Below are 18,544 nucleotides of genomic sequence, written 5' to 3'. Positions count from 1 at the left end.
GATGGTGAGGATTGGGGGTCATGGAACCCAAAATCCTGCCTACTGCCATATCACTCTTAGTAAGATCCAAGTGAGAGCCCTGAATATACAATTATAATTAATCAAAGCCTAATCTGAGATGCAGAAAGGAGCAAGACAATGGTGCAGCACTTCCTATATGGCACACAAGGGGAGCCCACTGATGTCTACAGGCCATCATGGAGCTCACAGAACCAGAGACTACTCAGTAGGAGCTTAAACTCAAACATTAGAGGAAGGAGTAGAGAAACCGACTCAAAAGGAGGTGAATTACACTGAATATGCATCTTTCCTTCCAAAGAACTTAAAGTGATAGAAGAATGAATTATTAGCTTTCTTCCTTCCCATTGCTCCCTTGAAAACACATATGCATGCTTGTGCACACATGTGCACCCTACACACACATCTCTGCAAACTACTGCATTTATAGGAATTTTTTACTCTTCAGGTGGGTCTATTAGTTTCCAATAAACATACTTGGCATCTATTTTTGGATCTCATCATCCTAATGAAAGGGTTGCTGAATGCTTCGCAGCCAATTACTGTGTGCAATATAAATGCATATATTTATTCATTCTCGATAGTGATGATTAAGAGGGAGTCATTTCGCCATAGTCTAGCAGATGTTTAAAATATAAATGAACTGACTGCAACAAAGAATACTTTCTTCACAACCCAACCTGAGGAAAGTGCCATGCTAGATAGGGCTTTCTTGTCCAATGCTATTAGCATGAAATTGCTCTTCTATTCCTTTAAATATCACTGTGAGGATGAGATAAAGCAGGTGCAGACAGATACTTCTCAAAAAAGGGGGTTCCAGCTCTCTCTTCTTTCATCTGAGAATCCCAACCCCCCCCCAAACTATTCTCCATTCTAGATTTTCAAAATCCCAAACCAATCCCAAAATCTGGATTTTCAGAATCCCACCCCCCCCAATAGTTTGTTTCTCTACTGCAGTACCAATAGGCTGCATTTGATGTTATTTCTTTATAGCAGAAGACATACAGTCATACAGAAAAATTATCTCTAAATAAATCTACTTTTTGAAGTTCTCTACTGAGAGATAAATTTTAAGCAGTGATGTGTAGTTATGGAAATATGCCATCTGTCACCTTACCTTTTTGAGGCCTGCTGACAATTCCCAATGCACTGGACAAAAAGTCCCCCTTCATGACATGATCATTGCTTATTTGATCTAGATGGATATATCAAGAATGAGTAGCCTTGCCTACAATGTGCTATGAGTTGTTTCCATGTGACTGGTCTACTGGACCAGCTCAACCAGCATAGGTGAGCAACATGTTCTCCCAGACCCGAATATTCCACATGGTAGAGTCAATATATTTGGGTGTCAGGAATATAAACCATGTTCCCACTCAGCCTTGGTTGTTAGTGTTTTGTGGATACTAGATTTAAACCTTTCTCAATAGCTGAATGGCAATTGCTATTGCCAGGCTTTTGGAGGTCCTCTTGGTTCTAACAGGGCTGCCATCACATTTTGCTCTTAGTTTCTCCCACTCTGGAAGCCTGCACTGCATCCAGCCCATACACTTGCTCTGACTCTGGCCTCCCTGAACCCAGGTTCTGCAATGCTCAAGAAGAGTCTGATAGAGAGGAAGGTGATAGAAAAGTTATAAAGTTAGTACTTAATGTGTGATACTATATAGCCAAAATATTTCCCACATGGTGGTGACCATGTTTTGGGCACAGGAGGTGGTGGTAGAGAGTCTTGTCTTCCTTCTCTCCTTTCTGCAAAGCATAATGAATAATGGACATTAACAATCAACTTCACCAATAAGGAAAGAACATGGGGGCGGGGCTTGGGGTCAAGATGCAGATGTAACTGGTGAATACTATTTTTTGCCTCTTTTGCTTTGTGACTATCTTATAAAATATATTATGACCAAATATGAAGTATTTTAAATGCTTACAAATATGTATACATTTATATATTGAAATCAAATATGCATATAATAAATAGTATTTATTTAAATTAAATAAGTTATTATTTTTTTTAATTCAACACAAAATAGTTAACAAACCAAATAATTCTAACACCAGTGAAAAGTTCCAGTTTCTCCCCATTTAGACCCAGGGTATCGTCTGTCCCTTCTTCAAGCTAGCACTTAACATGGTGGCTGGGGAAGCAGAGGCATCCAGGAAGGTGTGTAACCTATGTGAGCTCAAATGTCTTGTTCCAACAATGGAACTACAATCTCAGGACTAGAAGCAACACATGAAATGGGCCTCATCAGTGTCTGCGCACAGACCTCAACCAGAGGCCAGTGGCTATTGTTTATATTAGTACTATATTTGGTAATATAACAGTGGGACCCTCTTACATAATTTTTCTTCAGAGATTTCCATTTCAACAGACTTTTGAGCTTAAATCCCATCTTCCTCATTTCTTTTTTTTCCCACCTTCCTCATTTCTATTCTGTGTTAGGAATTCATATAATTGATCTCCCTGGTGGCAAATGAACATGTTGTATCTTCTGCTGAATTGCTCAGGGAAGAGGAAGGTGTAGAGGCTTGTAAGTACTTGCCTTGGGAGCAGCCAAGGAAATTACCAATTCTCTCCGAGATTTTCTGCTAACACATTTCCTCCCACTCTATCTTTTTTTTTTTTTTTATTACAAACCTCAAGGTTCTAATTTCCCAAACAAAACTACCTGGTGTCACTCACCTCATTGTGGCATAAGTGTTGAGAGCAGCCTTCCCCACAAGCAGCCAAAGAAAATGTAAGATAATTGATACTTTTTTTAGGAGCCACAGAGCAAGACGTGGTTGTATGCCCAATTTAATCAAACTATAAATCTTCCTTATAGAGTTTCTACGCTGTCTGCAAGTGGTACCTATCATGATCCCTTTGTAACAAATGGAGCCATGATTCTGCAGGGACACAGCCCTGGCATTGCCAAGTGCTCCATATCAGCAACCTCTGGGTCAGCAATCATCCTTATTGTGTGATTTGCATTTTACAGATTTCATCCTATGTCACATCCACCATTGCCACAGTTGTTCTTCCTAAGAGGCACGCAGATACTGTCCTCATTTTGAAAATAGGGAAGTTGAGGCTCAGAAAAGCTCAGTGCCCACCCAGGGTCAAATGTATGTTCATAGTTAACATAGTAACATTCAAGGATACAGAGATAGTGTTTAAAGACCTGGCTACATGATTGATATATAGTAATTATATACTATAATATATAACTTATAGTATATATTAATCATAATAATCATACATTAAAAATTAATATATGCTAATATGCCAATATAGTAAATGTGGTATATTAATATATACATATATAAATATATAGTAATATATTTATGGATATTAAGTATATTAAATATTCAATATCTTTATATTAAACACAACATAATAATGTTAATTATTAATATATAATATATTGGTATGTGTTATACATATTATATATAACATATTAATATATTATTAGATATATAAAATAATTATATGTTACTATATATAATATAATATAAATTGTAACTATATATGATATAATAAAAATAACATAAAGTATCATATATTATATATTAACATATAACTTTACATATTCTATAAAATATATTGCATATTAATGTATATGACATGTAATATATAATTACTATATATTAAATAAAAGTATTAATTATATATTAATATAACATGATATATTATGTTAATATAATATGAAAACATAATAATTACACTTATATTAATAATTATATATTAATTGTTAAAACATTATAAGTAATATTAATTATAATTATTAATTATATTATAAATTATTAATATATCAGCACATAATTAATATACAATCTATTAATTTTATACATACATTAATTAATGTGTACATTACTATTCCCTGAAAACAACAAAAACATATGAGAGGAAATAAGGGGTCTCACATGCTCTGTGGTCTATCATGGTTTCAGCTATGTGATGCCTTATGACCTTCTTGTGCTCCTGAGCATCTATGAATGGATGATGCAGAGTTCTTGTTGACTGGAGGCTGACAGAGGGAAGGAGTGTCAGGCTGCAGCTTGAAGGATTTAGGTCAGATGGGGGAGGGCAATTTGTTTGTGAGGGGTGAAAGCTTCAGCATATGAAGCACCGTAATACATGGGCCCAAGATGAAGTCTCCATGACTTTTCCCCTTAAGTTTGGAAACTTTTGTTCTCATGATGCTTAATATTCTTTTATTTCTTTTTATATTGTCTTGAAAAATTTAAGTGACTGTTACAGGCTAAATTATGTCCCCTCCCCCCCTAAAATTCATATGTTGAAGTCCTAAGCCAGTACCTCAGGAAGTCACTGATTTGGAGATAGAATCTTTCAATGAGGTAGTTAAGTTAAAATGAGGTCATTAGGATGAACCCTAACCCATTATGACTGAGGTCATTATAGGAAGATATCAGAACACAGATGCATACAGAGGAAAGACTATGTGGGACACAGAGGGTGACAATCTTCAAGCTAAGGAGAGAGGCTTCAGAAGAAACCAACAAACTAATACCTCCAATCTCAGACTGTCAGCATCCAGAACTGTGAGCATATACATTTCTGTTGTTTAAGTCATCTGGCCTGTGGTACTTTGTTATGGCAACCTTAGCAAATTAATACAATGATCATAATTGATTTAATATTCTTGCAAATTTGTAATGTAGAGTTGGACTCAATTTGCATAATTCAGTACTTTGTAATTATTTGATGATGATGATGATAATTGCAAATATAAATGTTCAGCAATGTTTTCTCATTGATATAGCTGGATACCTACATCAGGGTACTTGGATTATATCTGAACAGCTAAAATCCAAGCCTAAAGCAAAGCAGAGTGGTGCCACACTTTAATGGAATAAGAAGGCCAGGGTTGTCCCAGATCTGCTAACAATTTACAGTAAATCTTGCCTGGATCTTTTCTACCCTGGATCTCATTTCTTCAGCAGAAAAAATGAGGATGTTTGAGTCTCTCCTACCTCGGTAAATACTTTAAGTGAAAAATGACCTTTAAGTCTCACTCTCTGGAACTAGCCATTGTTATCCTAAAACCCAAAGAGAAAAGACCATTATTTAAAGATTCATATTCTGGCACTGATCACCTCTCCTAGATTGATCTGCTACTTGAATCTTGTATTATGTAATCTGAAATATGTCTTGCCTCACCAACAAGAATATAACTTCTTTGAGAGGAATGGATGGATATTATATTAATTCACATCTCCTCCTGCATCTAGTACTGTTCTGTAATAATACTAGAAGTTTGACCAATGTCTATGTATTTAATTAGCAGGATAATTCATGTGTGTGTGTGTGTGTGTGTGTGTGTGTGTATAGTAATAGCCTGGATTATTTTGTTGAATAAACTGAAATGAAACTAACTTGAGTCAAGAGGGAATTATTGACTAATAAAGCTGAGAGGTCCAGGAACCAGAACAAAAATGTCATCAGGATTCCATCTTGCTTTCATCATCACGTCTACCATCTGTTGGCTGTAGTCTGGAAGGTCTGCCACAAGTCTATAAACCATATACCTATCTTTGGAAAATATCCAAAAGATAATTTTAACAGAAGATAAAAATAGAAGAAAATAGACAAGGAAATAACAAGGAAAATAACAAAGAAAACAAGTGGAATGAGGAACAGTGGGTAAGCTCCATCCCACCAGCCCATACCCACTTTTAGGAGTTTAAGCTTTGGGGAGCTGCCCAGGCTTCTTACCCTCCCCCACTGGTCCCAAGCCTAGCCTAGCTAGCCTCACGAGAACACAGGTGAGAGTGTAGCACAGAACTGGCAGAGCTGGGTCTCACCTGCAACTGGGGAGAGTCTCCTTATTAACACATCCAGAGATAAAATCAACAAGTCCCCATTTGTCAGAGAACGCTGGGTTAAGAAGAAAACTCATCTTTGACTTGACAGAAAATAGCTTATACCCACTATTGTTGAGGTTTAGCATTCTCAGCGAGAAAATCCATTTGAGCCTCCTGAATTAAAAGCCTGGGGACAGGGTGCAGATCTACCTCCCTGGCCCTCTCTTTGCCCACAGAGAAATTTGAATTGAGAAGAATGGGAGTGGTGGGAACCATTGGAGCACGTCTACAAACCTCCACACCATCAAAAATTAAAACCAACTCCAGTGTTTTATCAGCTTCAGCCAAAAAAAAAAAAAAACATGAGTTTACAGAGCCATGGCCTCCCAACAGCACAAAGCTCAGAGGAAATGGACCCAGGGTGGAAGCCAACATCCATTTAGAGGGTCCATGGGGACAGCCAGAGTGCTGCCTGCAGCTCCCCATCTCCCCAAGCCAAAGACCACATTGGGGGCTGAGCCAGCATCTTCCCAGAAGAAGGAGTGAGTGGGAAAGAGGAAAGACAGAGCATAGCAGTGGCTACCAAGCATCTGGGATGAGCATCAGCCACTGGGAACAGACTGGAGCAGGGACTTCATGCTGAAGGGAAGAATATTTGACTCAGAGAGAGTGCCCTGTGCACTATTCCTCAGGATGTTGCTCCAGATTTTCCCCTTCCATCAGGCTCCTGGCCACAGTCCTATTCTAGCCCCAGCTGTCTTCCCTGCATGGAGGCATTGGAGCAACACCACTAAAGTCCCCTCTGAGCCCACCAACACCATCCCAATTCCTAAAACTACAATGGCGCTATGGTCTCAAGCCCCACCCCCTCACCTGTGCCAATCTGTCTCTCAGGCCATACCCACCACTCTAACCTGTCCCTACTGGTTTTTCATTGTCTGCTACCCCACATACCAGGAAGCCCAGAAAAGAAGTCTGCTCCTCAGAGTAAACCAAAATGGCCCTCTGGCTTCTGCTCTTGGAGAGCTGGGTTCCTGCTCTCCTTTTTGTTGCCTGCCCACCCCACTCCCAGCCTTTTAGATATCTGACTTCTTCAGCAATGCCATCTGCTCATCTCAGTTCAGCCTTACTTTTCATTTGCCCCCAGTCCTGGCTCAAGGCAGGCTGGACATCTAATCCAAGAACACTTTTTATTTTGGTATCTCCATAGGTTCAAGGAAGATACCTATGAGGGCCAAAACCCCAATGAGCACTGGAGGAGCCTCTTCAGGGGTGGTTACCACAGCTTCTCTTCTTGAGAAGGGGGGACCCAGACAGCCCTGGCTAACTCCCTTCCCTCTACACCTCTGTCCGTGCTGTTCCTGTGCCCAAAACACCATTGGTAGGTCTCTGTGTTCTTTCACCACTGCTGAAACACTAAGTACGTGCCTCATCCAGGGACCCAGCTTCTGATCCCAAGGAACATTCTATTCTACCTCATTTGACCACTTCTATTGCACATGACAGCCTGCCACACTGCTGCAGGTGTGTGTGTGTGTGTGTGTGTGTGTGTGTGTGTGTCTGTGTGTGCTGATTATGGGCTTCATAATAATTGTGCTTTCAGGTAGACACATGACCCACTTCCTCTACCTGAAAACACAATTGTGAAGCCCATAACATCAATTACTTTGTTTATATTTTATCAACTCAGTAATTTGATACTTAATTTTTTAAGGGATGTCTGTCTGAATGATTTTTATCACAGCAGTGGCAGAATTCTGCCTGAAAGCAAAAGGGCCAGCAGGGAGGTAGTAAAGGTCACCTCTGTCTAGTGTTTTCTAGGCACTTAGTGCTCCATGGGTGTTAACCCATTTCATCCTTAGTCAACTTCATGGGGTAGCTACTATTATCATCCTCAGTTTGCACATAAGGAAAATGAGGTAAAGAGAGGCCACATAACTTCCCCAAAGTCAAGCCAGCACCCACATTTTTAACCACTTTGTACTGTTTACCACCAGATGATCAGCCATGTTCTGGGCTCAGAGCTGGCACAGCAAGGATGGAGCACCAGGAGGGCTCCTCCCTGGCTTTCCAAGGAATACTAACTTCCCCAGGAAATGAAGAGCTAGAGGGTTCTGTGCCTCTAACCCTCTCTTCTATATGTGTAAGGAATTTTTAACCCCCTAGTTAGTGATCAGCCAGGGAAAGATATAAAATGCTGCTCATTGTGCTTGCTGAACTCAAGGTACCAAAGAGTGACTCAGCAAAGCTGAAAGCCAAGAGGACTCTTTTTTTTTTTTTTTTTGGTTACTTAGAATCCTATGTGTACACTATAGAGTCCCACGGAGGAACTAAGCCTCCTTTTAACAGCCAGTCCCAGCTTGCCAGCCATGTGAGTGGCTGCCTTTGAAGTGGATGCCCCATCCAAGCCTTTGGTTGATGCAGCCCCAGCTGGCAGCCTGATTGCAACCCCATGGGAGTCCCTGAATAAGAGGTACCCAGTCAAGTTTCACCAGGATCCTGACCCAGAGAAACTGTGCAAGTCAATAAATGTTTGTTATTTTAAGATGCTAAATTTGGGGGTAACTGTTATACTAAAATTGGTAATTAGTAAGATTATGTATTTGCTTGTATTATTTCCTGCATTAGATTTTAGATTCCTTACACCACACATAAAAATAGACTCAAAATGGATGAAAGACCTAAATGTGAGACAGGAGTCCATCAAAATCCTTAAGGAGAACACAGGCAGCAACCTCTTTGACCTCAGCCGCAGCAACTTCTTCCTAGAAACATTGCCAAAGGCAAGGGAAGCAAGAGCAAAAATGAACTATTGGGACTTCATCAAGATAAAAAGCTTTTGCACAGCAAAGGAAACAGTCAACAAAACCAAGAGACAACTGACAGAATGGGAGAAGATATTTGCAAATGACACATCAGATAAAGGGCTAGTATCCAAAATCTCTAAAGAACTTATCAAACTCAACACCCAAAGAACAAAGAATCCAATCAAGAAATGGGCAGAAGACATGAACAGACATTTTTCCAAAGAAGACATCCAAATGGCCAATAGACACATGAAAAAGTGTTCAACAACACTCAACATCAGGGAAATACAAATCAAATCCTCAATGACATGCCACCTTACACCAGTCAGAATGGCTAAAATTAACAAGTCAGGAAACGACAGATGTTGGCGAGGATGCGGAAAAAGGGGAACCCTCCTACATTGTTGATGGGAATGCAAGCTGGTGCAGCCACTCTGTAAAACAGTATGGAGGTTCCTCAGAAAGTTGAAAATAGAGCTACCCTACGACCCAGCAATTGTACTACTGGGTATTTACCCTGAAGATACAAATGCATGATCTGAAAGGGCACATGCACCCTAATGTTTATAGCAGCAAGGTCCACAACAGCCAAACTATGGAAAGAGCCTAGATGTCCATCAGCAGATGAATGGATAAGGAAGATATGAGATATGTGTATATATATATGAGATATGTGTATATATATATATATATATATAATGGAATATGATGCAGCCATCAAAAAATGAAATCTTGTCATTTGCAACAATGTGGATGGAACTAGAGGGTAGTATGCTAAGCGAAATAAGTCAATCAGAGAAAGACAATTATCATATGATCTCACTGATATGAGGAATTTGAGAAACAAGACAGAGGATCATAGGGGAAGGGAGGGAAAAATGAAACAAGATGAAACCAGATGGGGAAACAAACCATAAGAGGCACTTAATCTCAGGAAACAAACTGAGGGTTGCTGGAGTGGTGGGGGGTGGGAGGGATGGGGTGGCTGGGTGATAGACATTGGGGAGGGTATGTGCTATGGTGAGCGCTGTGAATTGTGCAAGACTGATGAATCACAGACCTGTACCCCTGAAACAAATAATAATTATATGTTCATAAAAAAAATTTAGATTCCTTAAAATGATCATTTAGGTACATCATGTTGCATCTAGCACAGTTTCTAAAACCTGATACGTTCTCCAGAAATGTTCATTGCATGCATGAATAAATGAATGAATTTCTGATCCACTTCAGGGCTGATTTATTCATTATTAAGAACCTAATTGAAGTCAGGCATTGAACTAAACTCTGGGACCTGTCTAAGTTGGAGTCCTCAGAAGTCAACTATGAAATGAGGCTATGAACATGTTCAGAGTCATCCCAGCCAAGGCTAGTTGCTGGGTTCTCACTCATAGCTCCTCACAAACTTCTCTGGTTGAAGGCTGCTATTCTTGGCTTGTCCGTGAGTGAGTCCAAGTATACTCCCAACATGAGAACACAAGTGCTCAGGAGGAGAACCTCAGGCACATGCAGCAAGCAGCCTTTGGCACAGGCAGGGCACCAGTAGCATCTGCCATGGAATAAAATATAGAGCAAATGCCTAGATTTTTAGGAGCTCAGACTATCATAAAAAGAATGTATAATTATAGTAAAATACTAGCAGTAAATAATAAAAGTAAGTTGCTAGAATTATGAATGTTTTCACTGCCTAGTGGGTTGTGGAAGCCTTCACAAGGAGGTATTTGAACCAGTGCTTCGAAGTGAGTGAGAATTTGCCAGGAAGATGAGGTGGAGAGGATATGCAGGGAGGAGAGAACAGCACATACAAAGGCATCGAAGTGAGAGTGCACACTATGTGTCAGGGAATGGGAAATGCCTACTGGCACCTCAGGTCCCAGTTGCAAGGGAGCCAGTAAGAAAGGATAAGTTTGCAACTAAGGACTCCTAAGCTATGGAGGTATTTCCTGATGGCAGAAGTCCACCACTAGCAGGAAACCCGAACACCCTGAGGATTAGAGTCTATATTGCTGACACTCCCATCTTTCCCAACACTCCCATTATTAAACCAATTCCCAGTATTCTCAACACACCCAACACCCCCAAATTCACAACATTCCCAACACCCCCCAAATTCACAACATTCCCAATACTGCCCAAATTTCTAAGATTCCCAACACTCCCAATATTCCACAAATTCCCAACATTCTCAACGTTCCCAACACCCCCCAAATTCACATCATTCCTAACACTCCTAACATTCCCAACATTCTCAACACTCCCAATATTCCCAACACTAATATTCCCCAAATTCCCAACACCCCCAAAATTCCCAACACTCTCAATATTCCCAACACTCCCAATACTCCCCAAATTTCCAACATTCCCACAACTCCCAATATCCCCAACTCTCCCAATACCCCCCAAATTTTCAACATTTCCAACACTCCCAACACCCCCAATATGCTGACATTCCCAACACTCCCTGAATTTCTAACAATTCAATGCTCCCTGGAAGCAGCATCACATGCCAGATGAGATCCTGGCCTCTGAAGTTAAATAACCCAGGGAGCAGCCCTTGCTGTGATGAATAAGGATTGGGGTCTTTCCCATCTGTTTTGTGACTACTGGGCAACTGAAACCCTTGCCTATATTTGGAGATTTTTAAAGACAAAATATTTGCATCCCACAAAAACTCTTATGTTGAAGCTCTAACCCCCAATTTGATGGTATTAGGAGGTGAGGCCTTTGGAAGGTGATTAGGGTTTAGATGACATCATGAGGGTGGAGGTTCCATGATGGGTTAGAGACACCTAAGAAGAGACACCACAGAGCTTGTTTTTTTTTCCTCCCATGTGAGCACACACTGAGAAGGTGACCATCTGCAAGCCAAAAGCAGGTCCTCACCAGAACCTGGCCATGTTGGCGCCCTCATTTTGGAGTTTTAGCCTCCAGAACGGTGAGAAATAAATGTCTATTCTTTAAGTTACCCAGTGTATAGTATTTTGTTATGACAGCCTAAGCTGTCTTACAGAGACTGTGCTGGAATAGTAGTCTTGGAGCGGCAGGGCCTTGCTTTCAATGGCAGGAGCCAGGAGGGTTCAGATATTCCTGTTCTCTACCCCCAGAAGCTGGACTACAGGCTGTGACCTGGGCCAGGCCCATGGCATGCAAGTCTGCAGAGAACATAAAAGTGCAGGGGCAGTTTTCAGGTGACAGTGACACCTGGGGACCTGAAACATCATCATGGCCCTTTGCTAGAGTGGGGACACCTGAGGGGTCTGGTAATAATAAATGGAGCCTGGTTCAGGCCTCTCACAGGGCAGAGCATTGTTGGAACTATGTGACTAAGACATGTAAAGTATTCCCAATACACAGTCATAATTCAATTCATGGCTATTATTCTTTTTCGTTTTTTGCTAGTGATTTGTGGGCTTCTCAATAGGGATCCCTTCCCACATAGGATAGGTGGTTTTGATCTAACCCTGTCCTTCTTAACTAAAGCTTTGCTTTCATAGATAGTTCTTTCTGAGCTGCCACACTCATGCCAAGCTGCACACCAAAGGAGGTGAATTGCTATCACCTATTCCTTTATATGAGATCATTTCTTATCTGGAGTTTTATAGGCACAGAAGAAAATTGTTCTCAACATTACTGTGATTTGAAAATCTAATGGATTTATGATTTTTGTGTATGTTTTTGTCATAGGAATAAAAAAGTGGCAGTTTTATTGTCTTTGTTTTTTTGGCGGTTCCCATAGCAGTAAAATATTCACTCAATAATGACATTTACAACTTTCCAACTACAGGTAGGATTACATCTATTTGCACTTTAAATCCGTGGCAATAAAGCTTTCTCCCATCTATATCTCTGTTTTATTATGTGCTTAAAATTTGCTCTAAAAGATAAATAAAATGGAATAGCAGGGTATGAATCTAGAAGTTTTCAAGAAATGCTGATTTGTGTTTATATGACATAATTTCTTTTTTAAGCCCACTTCCACTGGTGGCAGAAATGAAATTTTAGACAAGTCAGGCCACACACACACACACCCCCCACACACACGCGTGCATTCTTCCAATCTTCCGCCAGGTTGTGGCTGTGTTTTATACGGTTCCTTGGTGCCATGGCCTCAGAGCTGGGTGGGGATGGGTGTCTATCCTCTGTTATATCACCTTCAGTCTGCCATCCCCTGAGAGGTACATCTCCATAGCTAGTCTGGTGTGTGCAGGCTGCTGGTCACCTCTCACTTCTCAATGCAGGGCCCCCTCTGTCCAACCTTCTCCCACCTACTTTAGGCTACACTTAGGGACCTAAAAGTAGCCCCCCGAAGCCTATGCCATTCTGGAGCCTCAGGGACTGAGTAGGAGTGGGGTACCTTTCTGTGGTACTCCTGACACCTGCTTCTCAGGCAACTCTGGAGTAAAAGGGAGTTCTGTGATGCTTGTATGTATCCAATAGCCTATGTGACCATAGATCCAGGACCATGTCTATGCTGCAGGTAAGGCACTCAGAGATTTTCCAAGCAAGTGGGGTCTTCTATACTCCTAGATTCCCTGAGTCATCTGGATTCTGCTGTGCCTTCTGGTCATCTCCGCCTGCTCTCTCTGCTAGGGCTCTGACTTCTGGGGGAGTGCCCTGGGATCTTGCTCAGAGTTTCATGACTCCACATTTCCCCTTTTCTTCTCTAACTTCTTCTATCCCTCTCCAGCCCATGAAAACTTGATCAACTCCTCAGGATGAGAAAAAAAACTGAATCAAAATGAGCACATATTTTTTGTCAGGGCCCAAATTTTGAAACTCAAAATGCTTTCATCTCAGACTATAGATTCAGACATGATTTTCAAAAGTCTAATTTTGAGATGTTAAAAGATTGTGTAATACAAACTCTCTCTCTCTCTCTTCCCTCTCCCCCCCCACCCCACCCTCTTTCTCTGTCCCCCCACCCACCCACTCTGCTGTGCATGGTATACACTATGTACCCTGGCTGATGCCTCACTGGGTTAAGGCCAAAGGATGCCTGGAAGTACTGTGGGAAAAGAATTTGTTGTTTCTCTATAAAATATTACCCCACTGCACATGTAAATATTTGAATGCCATCTAGAAAGGGTTTTTTGCATCTATCAGATTCCTTGGTGATGCTAATAATGGCTGAACTGTGAGGTGTTGAAGATCACAGGCTGGGGTGCCTTAGGAGACCATGGGTTTCACCAGGAGATGTGGGAGCAGCCTGTGATGTGGTCTCTGGAGTGCTCAGTCCTGGCATTTAGTGCTGTGGCAGCTCCCCTGAGGATCCCTCTAGCAGCATGGTTCAGGGGGATCTGTGTGGAGGAAAATGGGGAGACTTGGAAATATTTGCTTGGGAATTTAATCACACAGCATGAGTGCATTCCTCATTTGTCTCCCTCCTTATCCTGCCATAACATACAGGAAAAAATAGGCACAGTGGAGGCTGAAGGGCATTCTCAGGGCCTCTCTGGACGATCCCTATATAGGGCTTCCAGAGACTGGTGTGGACAGAGCTGGGGACAATGGCTGATTTACCTGGATCCAGGTCTTCTTAACCTCCTCATTCTGCCCACGTACATGCAGCCCTCAGCCCTCCACTCCCTTTAAATAAAGATATCAATATTGATCTCTTTTTCCTCTTATTCCTTCAGAGTTAAACTGATACAATAATTTAAGCTGGATTGTTTCTACTTTAACTACCACTGCTCCAGGCTGGGATTGCCTCTTCACCGTGGGATGTGTGGAGTTTACTCACCTCACCTAAAGAAGGAATTTCTACTGCAGTTGGTAGAGGGTGTTTTGGACTCTGCCCTCAAGTCACACACCACAGCTCCTTTGTGCTTTTTCAGGCCGGCACTGAATGGCCAAAATCACCATCCTTCCCCCTACAAGAGGAAGAGAGAAATACAGAAGGTACATGCTAATGAGCTGGCTTGAAGGAAATATCTGACAAAGTCTGATATTTGGAAGGAATACCAGGATCAAGAAAAGTGTGGATGAAGTTATGGAATTTGGGAAATATCACAAGTACTTAGAATATTAAAAACAAATAAAAACCTGAGTCCATAATGTGAGTTTTCAGAGGCACAGAACCCTCACCTCTCTGGGGCATTATGTGTGACCATGTGTGCCTCACACACTAATCTGGTTGTTACAAAGCACCACGGCACCATATCAGTCTTTCAGGGTTTCCTCTAGCTGCTTGGATCTGGGGCTTTTGACTCGGACTCAAGGATGCTCTTAGGGACAGTCCCATACTGGTTCCTGTGGCAGAAAATGCCATATCAGAAGCCCTATTCTGTACTCACCTATCCCGAGAAACCTGGGCCATCACTGTTCAGTAGGGACCCTCAGCAAAGTGAGAAAAATGGTTTCCAAACACAGTTCCCAGAAGGTGCAACAGACATTTTCCCTGGGGTTTGGTGGGATGGTTGAATTACTAAATAAGATGTTGGCATGAGGGTCAAGAGATCTGAAGTCAAGAGATCTGTGTAGTCAAGAGATCTGAACTGATGAGAGAGTCAAACATCCTCAATCCACAAAATGTTAGATTTTGCAAAGGACTGCAGAAATCTTTGATTCTGACTTTTTTTGGTGTTGAGGACTGTATTATTCTGGTTGGGTTGCCATAACAAAGTACTGTAGATGGAGGGGCTCAAACAACAAACATTTATTTGCTTCACCCTTCTGGAGGCTGGGAGTCCAAGATTCAGGTGTCAGCAGGACTGTTTCTCCTGAGGCCTCTCTCTTTGGCTTGTCTCTCCTTGGTCACCTTCTCACTGTGTCCTCATGTGGCCTTTCCCCTGTGTGTCCATCACTGGTGTTTTTCCTTCTTCTTATAAGGATACCAGTCACATTGGATTAGGGTCCTACCGCATGATCTCATTTAACTTTAATTACCCCTTTAAAGTGCCATATCCTAGTACAACCAGATTGGGAGTAGAGCTTCAACATAGGAATTTGATGGGGAGGGCACAGTGCAGTTCATAACAATGACCCATTCTGCTACTTCATGACTTAAAACAAGAAAGCATTACATTATCAATGGTATGAATAGAATGGGTTAGATGGTACACTGAAAGATATTCAGGAATGAAATCAGACACATCAGCATTGAAGCAGGACTCTAACCCACTGGTTGAGACAAAGCAAGTCACTTTGCCTCCTTGAGTCATTATTTCTTCACTGGGAAAACAGGGGAAGTGATATATATCCTGCATGGTTGGGAATATTAGAAATCATGTTTACAAAATGAGTACTCACAGAAGACATCATTCTGAACCATTGGCAACATTCTCGACACTCCACGGGATCCCAAGGTGCAGTTAAGTCCTTGCTGCCACTGTGAGAAGCATTTATATGAAGGATTCCTGAACATTGTGCTATAGGACCATGCAACCCTGGATACACCAGACTTGACATTGAGCCAAAGTCCAGATACACTCAGGGGCTTAACACACACTACTTCTATAAGAACATTATGGAAATTTTCTGTGGGATCCTGAATGAACATCTGACTTCTCATGAGGACTGGATCTGCTGCTGAGCATGCACCTCATGCTTCACCACATCTGCCAATATTCTAACCACAAACTTCTTCATGTGATCTCCTGAACAAGCTCTTTCTGTACCTTACAGTCCAGAAAAAAAGTTTTAATTAAAAATAAATAGATACCTTTAATGACAGGGCTACATGAGGGACTTAGTCAAGGTTGTAAACTAGAACATGGATTTTACAGAGTTACATTGAAATTCCTATCACTGCAGGAAGTTCTACCAGGATCTGAGGTCAAGGAAAGGGCTGAGGAAGGAGGCCAAGCAGAAAAGGGAAAGCTGGGGTGACTGATCACAATGACAAAGGAGTCCACACAATGGGGCAGGGTGGACTATCTCTGGAAATAAAAATAGTTAACTTAAGTTTCCAGATAAAATAGAGCAAAAGGCCTTCATGCATGAAACAACTACTTTTTTAAAGAAAAAATAGATAAAATAAATGAAACAATGGCTTTATGTCACTAGACATGAGACAGCAAAGGATAGTAATTCCTGAGAGATGGGAAATGAAAGGAGCAACCCCCTACAATTGCCTTAAGTTTCCAGATTACAACACAGTGAGGTACAACTAAGGCAGAGCCCAGAAGATTGTTTGAATGGAGGAGACAGAACTGAGATTCCAGAGCAAGAGACACAGAGTACATGCAACAGAGTACCAGAGAGGAGAGAGCTGCAAAAAGTCCTTGAGTGGTCAGCAGAATATCATCAAGGCATGCATGTGAAGAAACTACCAGAGGTTGTAGAAAGAGCCTCCTAAAAGGATCAGAGGGAACTGTGCCTGCACTCACATGGGCTAAAAATCATATCTGTTCCCCCAACCATACTGGTGGATAATTTATAGGGTATTGGGTAGAATCGTAAGAACAGACTTGCCTCACTTATAGGTGATAATAAACTCCTTATTGAACACTAGATCCTGTCTAGCAAATCTTAAAGCAGAACCCTAAAGGATCAAACTGTTTCCCTGTAACCTAATGGCAAACTGAGCTCAACAATATTTGTAGGGATACCTAGCTGGCTCAGTCAGTAGAGCACGCAACTCTTGATCTCAGGGTTATGAGTCAAGTCCCACACTGGGCATGGAGCCTACTTAAAGAAAAAAAAAAAAAAGAATATTTGTAGGAATACAAAAAGTCCATCATGTAACAGGACAAAAATCACAATGTCATACAACAATTAAAAATAATCAGACATGCAAAGAAGTAGGAAAATGATCTGAGAAAGATACATTAGAATTAAGAGAAAAGAACATTACAATTGTTATTACTCTATTCCAGGTGTTCAAAAAAATTTAAATAGAGACATGACCCAAATAAAATCTCTAAAAACGTAAATGATAAGCCTGAGATGAAAAATGAAATACACTATATAAATTAAGGGCATGTTAGACATTGCAGAAAAACAGATTTTGTGAATTTGAAGACACAGCAATGGAAGCTATCCAAGAACAAACACATCGAGGAGGAAAAAAAAAAAAAACAATAAATGAATGAAAAGAGCATCAATGAGCTGTGGAACAAAACTTTAAGTGGTCTAATATGTGTGTAAATGGTATTCATAGAGGGAGAAGGGCAGAAAAAAGGGCAGAAAAAAGTATCTGAAGAAATAATAGCCAAAAACATTTCAAATTTGATAAAAATTACAAAGCCAAAGATCAAAGATATTTAACAAATTCCAAGCACAAGCCACATGAAAAAAAATACACCAAGGCACATCATAATCAAATTGCTCAAAACAGAGGGGTGGAGCAAGATGGCGGAGGAGTAGGAGACCTGGATTTCGTCTGGTCTCAGGAATTCAGCTGGATAGGGATCAAATCATTCTGAACACCTACGAACTCAACAGGAGATCGAAGAAAAGAATAGCAGCAACTCTCTGAACAGAAAAGCGACCACTTTCTGGAAGGTAGGACGTGCGGAGAAGTGAATCCGAGGCGATATCCAGGAGGATAGACGGCGGGGGAGGGGCCTCCGTCGGCCACTTCTGGCAAGTGATAGAGCCGCCGAGCACAAAATCAGGACTTTTAGAAGTCAGCTCCGCTGAGGGACGTCACTCTGGTGGCTAAGCAGGGGGTGGAACCCTCCTGGGACAGTGTGGTCTCAGGACCCTCGGGGTCACAGAAAGACCGGGGTTGCCTGAGTGCAGCAGAGCTCCCAGGTATCGGAGCAGGGAAGCCGGCTGCAGAGACGGAGCCGAGGTGCAGGCTTTCAGCTCGGGGTTGTCATAAACCGTGATCCGTGGCACAGTCGGGCCACTGCACCTCCAGCAGGGACCCAACAAGCGGCAGATCCGGGGAGACTCACCTTCTTCCCCTGGGAGGAGCGGCGCGGGAGCACACCGCAGGGATCTGCTGGGTTTGGAGACTCCAC

The 18,544-nt window shown here is 41.6% G+C and overlaps 1 long non-coding RNA gene across 1 annotated transcript in view; it reads right to left on the bottom strand.

The window, feature by feature from the left end:
- The window catches only part of LOC144382745 (uncharacterized), a 30,052-nt gene extending 14,094 nt beyond the window's left edge, over positions 1-15,958 (bottom strand). Inside the window, exons 1-2 of the long non-coding RNA XR_013450135.1 lie at positions 15,885-15,958; positions 14,377-14,506 (exon numbers count right to left, since the gene is read on the bottom strand). This is a non-coding gene — a long non-coding RNA (uncharacterized LOC144382745). The remainder of the gene's footprint in view (positions 1-14,376; positions 14,507-15,884) is intronic.
- Between the last annotated feature and the right edge of the window lie 2,586 nt (positions 15,959-18,544).

Source organism: Halichoerus grypus, chromosome 8, assembly GCF_964656455.1.
Source record: "Halichoerus grypus chromosome 8, mHalGry1.hap1.1, whole genome shotgun sequence".
NCBI lineage: Eukaryota > Metazoa > Chordata > Mammalia > Carnivora > Phocidae > Halichoerus > Halichoerus grypus.
Note: the sequence above shows the minus strand (reverse complement) of the source record. Positions and strands in the feature narration are given on the sequence as shown.